Below are 9,793 nucleotides of genomic sequence, written 5' to 3'. Positions count from 1 at the left end.
CTTTCAGATCGGCTATTAAGAATTGGCTTACCTGTACAATTACACCCGGTACGTCTGCTGTCATCCTCGACAGTCCATTTTGGAGTGCCAGCGTCCTGGACATCAGGGTCTCCAGAGTTGGTAGAAGAGTACCATAGTAACAGTTATCTTCACCTTGCAAGATGTCCAGAGCTACTGTCAGCGGTTTCAGAACACTGCAGTATTCCTTAAGGAATAGATGTTCAGGCTCTGTTGGGGCTCTGATGTCCAGTCTAGTACAAAGCGTAGTCAAATCTTGGGCCGGGATGTCACTGATACGGGACAAGGCATCGTGGTAGGAATTCCACCTTGTTGATGTAGGCACGAGCATTTTTTTCCCACAGATTTCATCAACAATCTTTCATCAACAAGAGGCCATGGTAGAACGACTTGCCTTTGTCCAAAGGGCAGCCGTGGCCTACTGGTTAGTGTTTCGGACTTGTAACCGGAGGGTTGCCGGTTCAAACCCCGACCAGTAGGCACAGCTGAAGTGCCCTTGAGCAAGGCACCTAACCCCTCACTGCTCCCCGAGCGCCGCTGTTGTTGCAGGCAGCTCACTGCGCCGGGATTAGTGTGTGCTTCACCTCACTGTGTGCTCACTGTGTGCTGAGTGTGTTTCACTAATTCACGGATTGGGATAAATGCAGAGACCAAATTTCCCTCACGGAATCTAAAGAGTATATATACTTATACTTACTTATACAGCGCACTTCGCCGTTGCACTTCTGTACACACATTTTGAGTCACTGTTGGATGACAGCCATTTGTCGATGTCATTGCACGAGATCAAATTGAGCGTATGCGAAGCACACCTAAAATGCAGAGGAAGATAAAACTGTCCTTCTGTGGTCCCAAGCAACTCTTCCACATCTGTAAAAACTATATCTTGCTCCTCTACATCCTCCTCCTCCTCAGGCTCAAGGGCTGCATACATCTTAAAAGCTTTTACAAAATTCGACCCGTTGTCTGTAACAAGTCCAAACGCTGAGTGAATCTGTTCCATTTCAAAGCCTATAACATCATATGTATGCCTGCCCTTTATTCTTTTGCATGCAATGGCAGCTTTCTCGCGAAGTTAAAGTTGCGTGGATTGATCCAGTGCACAGTGATTCCCAGAAAACTCCTGTTATGGCTACTCCATATATCCGCAGTGGTTGACACATAGTGCAAACTCTCGAAAGTTTTCTTTAATTCATTCTCCATTTTTAGATAACATTCATCCAAATAGCCCGTGAAAGTTCTACGATCTGACCATGGGTGCCTGTCTCCTGCTATCGGTATCTTGCTTAGTATCTTTCTGAAAGTGGGAGATTCCACAGTATTGATGGGCAACATTTCTTCGACGATGAACAAAGCAACGAGTTTGTCCAACTCTTGTTTGGTTACCTGGTGGTGAAAATTAAGTTTTAGCTGCTTATTTGGGCTTGGACTCGACATATCACCATCATTTCCCCGAGGATCTTGAGCTACAAGCTTAATGCTAGCATGTTTTTCTCTCAAGTGCTTGGTGAGGTTGGCAGTTGAATTAATGGCTGTGGACAATAGTTATTCGCCATGACACAGTGTACACCTTACACTCAGATTTCTCTCCTTACATTCAACGAGTTTGAAGTAGTGTGAGTACCTCCAACCATCAAAAGTTACTGTTGCCTGCTTCCCGCTTGCGCTTGCCATGATTTCTTCTACTGTCTATCTACCACTCTGTGTCTATGCTGCTACCAGCCTCTGTCACGTAGCCTACGGAGTGGAGCTTGTGACAATTGTGTAAACGTGCAGCTGAGAAGGCAGTGTCGCCGGTAAATCCGTCCCTGGGAAAAGTAACGTTGCGCCGAATTGAAAAAGGAACTACGTTTCGTTACCACATTTTTTGTCCTCTGCCACCTCTGTTTTATCCTGTGTTGTGATCTCAGGCTGTCCTTCTGTCGTCTTCACTCTCCTAAAGAGTTCTCTTTGAGTTACAAACAGGTGCCATTTTGCTACGGCTTTCTGTATACATGATTGTCTTGGTTTAGCACAAGGACAATGCCAGCTGTTTTGTTTTGTGTCATAATTTGTCACCACCCTCCCGAGTCTACTATAATAGGAGACTTTCAGCTCATACACTGAGATGTAAATTTTGGTGGATGACCCACCGACAGTAAGCTGGACAGACAGGGGCACACCCTCACTCTCTGCCTCATGCTGCCGTCTTTGTAAACGGGCCTTTCGGTCCACGCCAAACCACCTGTTTTCGACCATGGTCACCAAGGCCTCCTCTGCTAAAGTAATATTTTTGTTGGTGGCACGTGCGCAGTACAAAGACCTCAAGTGATGACGCTCGAATGGGAGCATCCCACACCTCAGTGCAAAATCAGTGTTGAGTCAGCACTGACCATTCTTACAAAGTAGCCTTTGTGTGGGTCCCCAAGTGTTTTTAATTACATGCATAGGTGCTGCTGAGCAAGAAAAGGACTTGTGTGTCTATTAAGGTTTTGCACCTCCGTTCTAATGTTACGTCACCGTTTGTTTACAACTAGAGTGGTAGGCAAGAATGGTAGGCAAGGCACTGCAGAGTGGTAGGCAAGCCTACAACAGTCGGGTTGCATAGGCTACACATAGTTACAAATAGCTTCAAAATTGAAATTTTAATATCAAATATTGACCGGGATGCCGACCACTTGTGTAGGCCCTAACAGTTGGTTTTACAATAAGAAGCAAAAAGGCGACGAACGGCCGTTTAGCCTACCTATCCTCATGGTTGTGGAGGATGATCGTTAGCATCTGTGAAGTCTTTTATTCTCAAGATGGCCTAATGGTGTAGCCTAGGCTACTGTCTACGAAGACGTAGGCTAAAATACAACTATCTACAGTCATCCAAAAATGAATTGCCAGAGATAGGCTATGAAGGGGAAAAGTGCAGCATTTTAAACATGGCAAGAATATTTTTACCGGAACAGTTTGTTCTAATTTGTCTCGTGAAATTCGTGCTTGTGGACATCAATCACCTATCTTCTATCCTTCTATTTCAAGTTATCATGAGTGTCATTTGATTATATAATGACAACAAATGCTAATAAATGAAAACAGAATAGGCTTATGTGCTATAGCCTACAGCTCAGTTAGGCTAACTCCCGTATGTCAAAATAAACAGATTTTTGAGCTGAACTTAACACAGCAACCTCAAACACCACTGTTGAACCTAGGCTACTGCTTCAGTCATGTAAGAAATAAGCAGTTTATGAATTATCTTTACCCGTTTAATCAAGTCCACATGACCAAAATAACAGCATATTTAAAGGATGAGCTAGCATGACAACCTAATATAGCCGATGCTGCAATGGATAACTAATAAAAAAGTTTCATACAATTAATGAACTTTATCACTCCCATTCTGAGTTTTTCTGGGTGGTTATATATCCATGCAGATCGTCTTCGAATAAGCCATCACTGTTATATGTTATAATATGTTACAGGATTCATGACTTTATTGACATTAATCATTAATGTTACATGATGCTGACTGACGCTGGCTATAACTGTAGGCTACCGTTTTAACGTCTGCTGAGTCTACTGCCTACCAAAACCTGTCGCTGTTCAGTTAAAGTTAAATGATCAAATTAGGGCTGGGCGATAAAACGATAGCGATATGTATCGCAATAGACATGTAATCGATATCAATAAAAAATGTGTTCGATATAACATTCGATAATTAAAAGCAACACACACCTCCCGCCTTACGTTGTCCATAAATAAATAGGTTAAATATATCTTGCATTGTATGTGCAACTATACCAGAGTAGGCGATAGAAGTAGACCTACCTCAACAGTCTCTCAATGAGTCCTTGCCCCGTGCACTCTCTCTCTCCCTCTCCCTCTCCTTCTCAACAGGCGCATCCCTCCTCAGCATGCACATGTAATCCAAACATTCACAATCGTGCAAGACAACTGGCTAAATTGTTATTAAATCCAGTTAGCATCATTAGCACGCTGCACAAATTTGTTCAAAACTGTTGCATTCAAATTGACTGCTAAATTCTAATCATCTCAATCCCGATGCAAATGGAAAAGTATTTTCCAAGACTCAAATGGAGACCCAAGGAGAAAAAGTATTCATTTGAAACTTAAACACATGTGGGGAAACTGAACAGTCTAACCAGTAGCTACCAGTAAATTAAGCTACTTTGTTTACAATATTTCCAGGCTTGTGCACATTTATTTATTTGAGTGTTTTTCATGATTGTGTTGCTATTTATTTTCCCTGTTTGCTTTGATTGATAACTTTTTTTTTATTTTTTTATATTTTTTTTTATTGAAAAACCATGAGTATTTACAATGACTTATCAGCAAAGTTACAAAAGATTTTTCTTCTTTTTTTTCCTTTTTATACACACAAAACACCCCCCACCCATCCACCCACCCACCCCGACTGGACCAACACAACAACAATGAAAATAATAAAATAATAAAGGAAAAGGAAATGTTTAGTTACAAATGTCTATGAATAGACACACCTAAGTAACATTAAAACACAGATACATGAATAGGGTTTCAATGAGGGACAACATGACTTCAAAGCTCTGTATGATTTATTAAATTATTCCTTAATCTCTATCTCTGAACTCTTACAGTATTTAGTCCATCAATGTGTTGGGAAGCTCTTGAAGATTACCAAAGTATGTCAAAAGAGGTTCCCAGACTAACTGAAATTTTTCTGAGCATCTTATCGCAAATTTTATCTTCTCCAAATGTAAGAATAGCATTACATCTTTCAACCATTGTGCTGCTGTGGGTGGTATATTAGATTTCCAATGAAGCAGAATATTGTCCATAAATAAATAGGCTAAATATATCTTGCATTACAGCTAGTATGTGCAACTCTACCAAAGTAGACGATAGAAGTAGGCCTAGCAGCTACCTCAACACAGACTCTCAATAAGCGCTTTCAGACATACGTGTAAGACCGGAGGTTCTGCCGATGTTAAACGGTGGGGCCTTATATCTGAACAACATAACCGGTCATATGGAAGTCCGAATTTAGCCGGTTGTTCTACTACTCCCCCCCTAGTATTTCCTCCGGACATTATGTAAATGTGCTGTGTCTGAACGAGGCGTAGAACATGCGTTAAAATTCACACCTAGTGAGAGGGCGTGTTGGTGACATTTCTTTCGTGCGTCCATGTGGTTAGATCTGACTTAAATGCCAGTGTTATGATGGAGTGGCATAGTGCTGTCCAGAAAATCAACGACCTGGAAAGATGCAGACATCACGAAGCTACTGTCCATGAGGGCATACAACATTTTGATAGAACACATGAAGGGAACGGCACGTTGTAGCCTACAACTGCATGGGAAGGCCAAACGAATTCAAAAGACTGTGCGAGATAAGCAGAAGGCGCTGAAAAGACAATAGCCTAGCGACGTCGTTGACGACAATAACAGGAGTATTTAATAAATTGTTAGCCAACACGGTTTTCTGTTCATTGATAGCCTTCTCATGACCTGCTGAGCTTGCATATATTTGTTGAGCATATATGCCTAGAGAAAATGAAAACGAAGAAAACCCAACTTTGTTCCAAGCTCCTTAAGTAAATGCAATAGACACATGGGGTGAGAATGCTTTTGGAAAAAATAAACCATGAAAAAACGAACAACTTCACTGTTATGTTAGTATTTTGTTTGCTTAAAAACGTTGTATGATGGCCTTGAAGTCTTGAGTTAGCCTGCTGAATTGGCTGGTAGCCTACCATAAAGTTTGTGCATGCTCTCTCTCTCCAACGCAAACCAGATTTGGGGTTCTATAGCCAAGTAATTCTGGTACATATCGTTGAAAACAGATAAATGTGTTTATTCGAAGCACACATACAAATACTGTAGGTCAATTTCAAGTGCGCACTTACGTGACTAGCCTACTCCAAGTATTAGCTTACCCACAATAGATTTCTCTTCTTTAGCCTACATAATGCATAGGCTACACTTTGTAAACAAAAAGCAGCTGTGACAGGCAGCGGCCGCATATATTCTGCGTCATGTCTCGCATCTTGTGAACTCTACAAGCCCCCACCCCTCACTCGACAACCACACGGAGATTCTGTAATGTGCGTGTATGTCGTTCACACATACGTCCGTATAAGGTCAGTATAAGGTCCGCAGGTTAGCATCATATCTGAATCATCCGAAGGGTAGGACCTCATTTTGACAAACCTCTGCATATACTCCGGAGGTTATATCTGAAAGCGCTTAATGAGTCCTTGCCCCGTGCAAGCTCTCTCTCTCTCTCTAGGTGCATCCCTCCTCAGCATGTGCATGTAATCCAAACATTCACAATTGTGCAAGACGACTGAATTGCTATTAAATCCGGCATCATTAGCACGCTGTACGAATTTGTTCAAAACTGTTGCATACAAATTGACTGCTAAATTCTAATCAACTCTATCCCGATGCAAATGGAAAAGTATTTTCCAAGACTCAAACGGGCCTGTCCCAAGGAGAAAAAGTATTCATTTGAAACGTGGGGAAACTGAACAGTCTAACCAGTAGACTTACTATGATAAACTAGCAAATTACTTTGTTTACAATATTTCCAGGCTTCAACCAGTGCTGCTCATTCAGACGTATGTGCACAATTATTTATTTGAGTGTTTTTCATGATTGTGTTGCTATTTCTTTTCCCTGTTTGCTTTGATTGATAACTGAGGTGATTCAAATCAGAGGAAGGTTAAGTTTAAAATAAAAGTGTTTAAAAGTGTTTAAATTGAACTTTTCCCTTCTGGTCCTTATCTGAAATAGATTTTTAAAAAATCAATAATTATCGATATCGACCGATATTAAATACTTATATCGTGATACAGTTTTCAGCCATAGATCAAATATCGCCCAGCCCTAGATCAAATATTGTTTGATTTTGTGTCAACTTTCAGAGGAAAGACATGTTCCTTTCTGGCCAAATTTCACAGCTTTTAAGAAAGTCTATCGTCTTCGTGTAAACCGAGTTTTGAACAGAGAAAAAAAGTTGGGCTACCATAGGCTACGTGCAGGTTCTCCCATAACGTTATCGATACAGATCAATTGGTTCAAGTGGTTGTTGACCATGTACTTTGCTGCCTTATATGGGCAAAAAGGGCACTGATGCAGTTCACTGGTCAGTTCTTTCATTTCGGACTCTCACCCTCCAATAACACATTAATGTGTCTCTACATATCAAGGAAAATAAGCATGGGACATAATGCTTGTTTAACATTATTGTCCATAAGAGTGTTCCAGTTGGAGGATGATCATGTCCATTTGTCCATTGCTCAGAAAGATGCCTCTCCTCATCTTTGGAGGTCTTCACAGTCAAAGTTGTGCCAAAGTTCTACCAAAAACAGGCAAACTTATAAGTGTGGGTAAGCAAGAAACCATGTGGTTGAGTGAGTGGGTGTGTGTGTATGTGTGTTGTGTGTGTGTGTGTGTGATAAAGACAAAACAACACTGAACTGGACTAAGAATGCAGGGAACGTTGGCACACATTGCCTCCACTGTTCCTCTCATTCTATGTAAAGAAATGCTGCAACAGGAGGGCATTCTCTGTTTCATTGTTATGCCTACCAACCAGATACAACCTGGCATTATAGTATCCTAAAAATCACCATCCACACTGATAAATGCATCCTATTCTCTGGCAGTTGCCCACATTGCAATTGGCTAAGGATTTTATACAGCACACCATGACCATTGTTGATCTTATTGGCAAGAAAGGATGTGCTAGGCTTTGAAATAAGTTGTGTCTATCTGTTTATGGACACAGCCTTTTATGAAAACACTATATAATTAAATACCAACCCCTCCCAGCAAATATCAGTGACCTAGGTTTTGCATGTAAGTTTGTGACATTGATATTCGACAGCTTGGGACATGGCAGGGCTATCAAAAGGAAAGAATAAACAGCTGACAAAATTCTGCTCCATATCAGCTGATAGGCAGTCTTCCTCTGTGGCATAGGCGATCCTTTATGTACCCTTGAATGTCAAAGCTGTATAATTTATTTGATTGGTGGATATTCTTCCTGAATCTCAATATTCTGATCACAACATGTCTATGTAAATTAAAGTTTAAGGTAAATTGTTTTGCTGTACCAAAAATATTTGGCAGTATGTGTAAACTACGAACCCAATACAATACAAACTATGAAATACTATTTTGTATTTCAAATACATGTAGCCTAAATACTGCCTATCCCTGACTATGAGTAGCTATGGCTTATGATTCTGTAGTCTGGCATGAATGCCTACAAAATAATATATAAACTTCCATGGGAGACAGAGACAAAAGCATGTATAGGCGTATTCTTTATCCATGATCTACCACAAACTCCATATGATCTTAGAAAAACTTCCAGTAGTAGTAGGCCTAGAAGTTAAGGGCATGGTTATCGTCGGCAGAGTTAGAGTCTCCCGCGTATTTCCTGCATATTTTTATTTTTTTGACATATTAACCACATACAATCACACAGAGAATGCGTTTGTAAACCTTTATTGAGCAGTGAAGTGAAGTGTGAACTCTAGATCCTTAGGATTGTGCAGAAGGAGACAACATCAGCCACTGTAACACACTGTAACCACTGTAATCATCACTGTTATCGAGTGCAATATAGGCAATATAAGCACGATACCGACATGACTTGACCTGATGCAACAATATAGGAAACAATACAGGCATAAAACCTAAACCATGAAACCTAAAAACAAAACTAAACTTACTTACATATTTTTCGATGAGTCGATGAGAGTTGCCGTAGTTCGATGAGTTGTCGAGTATGACATGGAATGAGGTGTTGAAATAAATGTAGGCTGAGTTCAAGCTCCGCCTACATTGAGCCCAGCCCCGATCTGCAAGCTGCAGCCAGTGCTTGGCACTCAATGCATTGCAGCGTCATTTTTTTAATTTAATCTCCGGCTCCATCCCGCTCCCGACCCTCCCGTTGATTGCTATGCTATGCTATCCCGTCTCTATCACGTTATAAACAGTGACATTGACTCCCATACCGTGGGAATCCCGCGGGAATACGGTGACCCGCGGGAGTTCTGAAAAATTGTCACTCTCTAGTAGAGACATTGAGACCCTTTGTGATAACAAGGTCGAGGGTATGGCTGAGAGAGTGTGTTGGCACCTGTACATGCTGGGTTAGGGAGAAAGTATCGATTAGTGCAATTAATTCCTTGGCATAATTGTTTTCAGGATTATCCACATGCAAGTTTAGATCCCCTGATATAATAACAGTCAAACTCTATGCAAATGACTGATAGCAGTTCACCTAACTCTTCAAGAAAGACTTTAGCTGAATGTTTTGGAGGCCTGTAAATAGTCACTAATAAAATCTGAGCAGAAGACTTAATGCGTGCACACAGATATTCAAATCAAGTAAAGTCACCGAGTGATGACTGATTGCACTGAATAGACATCTTGAAAATTGTGGCTATCCCCCACAACTCTTTTATTTGCTCTGGTAGCACTCAAAAAACTGAAATTTGGGGGAGCTGTTTCGATGAGAGTAGTAGCACTGTTTGCTTGATCTAACCATGTCTCAGTTAAAAGAAAAAAATCAAGGTTGTGTGTGCAAATCAAATCATTAATTAATAATGATTTGTTTGAATGAGATCTGATATTTAGGAGTGCTAGTTTTGCTGTAAGTGTTGGGAAAATATTACCCACAGGGGAAATCTGAGGTTGTTGCGGTACGGGTAGGAGATTTGACTGGTTTACCCTGTAAGCTTGATGCACTTGTCTTCTATTACTTGTCAATACAGGAATAGAGAATGTC

This window comes from Alosa pseudoharengus, unplaced genomic scaffold (assembly GCF_046254945.1).
Source record: "Alosa pseudoharengus isolate Yale_2024_CS ecotype anadromous, Long Island Sound unplaced genomic scaffold, YU_APseudo_1.1 YU_APseudo_1.1_scf_2, whole genome shotgun sequence".
NCBI lineage: Eukaryota > Metazoa > Chordata > Actinopteri > Clupeiformes > Clupeidae > Alosa > Alosa pseudoharengus.
This window is presented reverse-complemented; position numbering follows the sequence as displayed.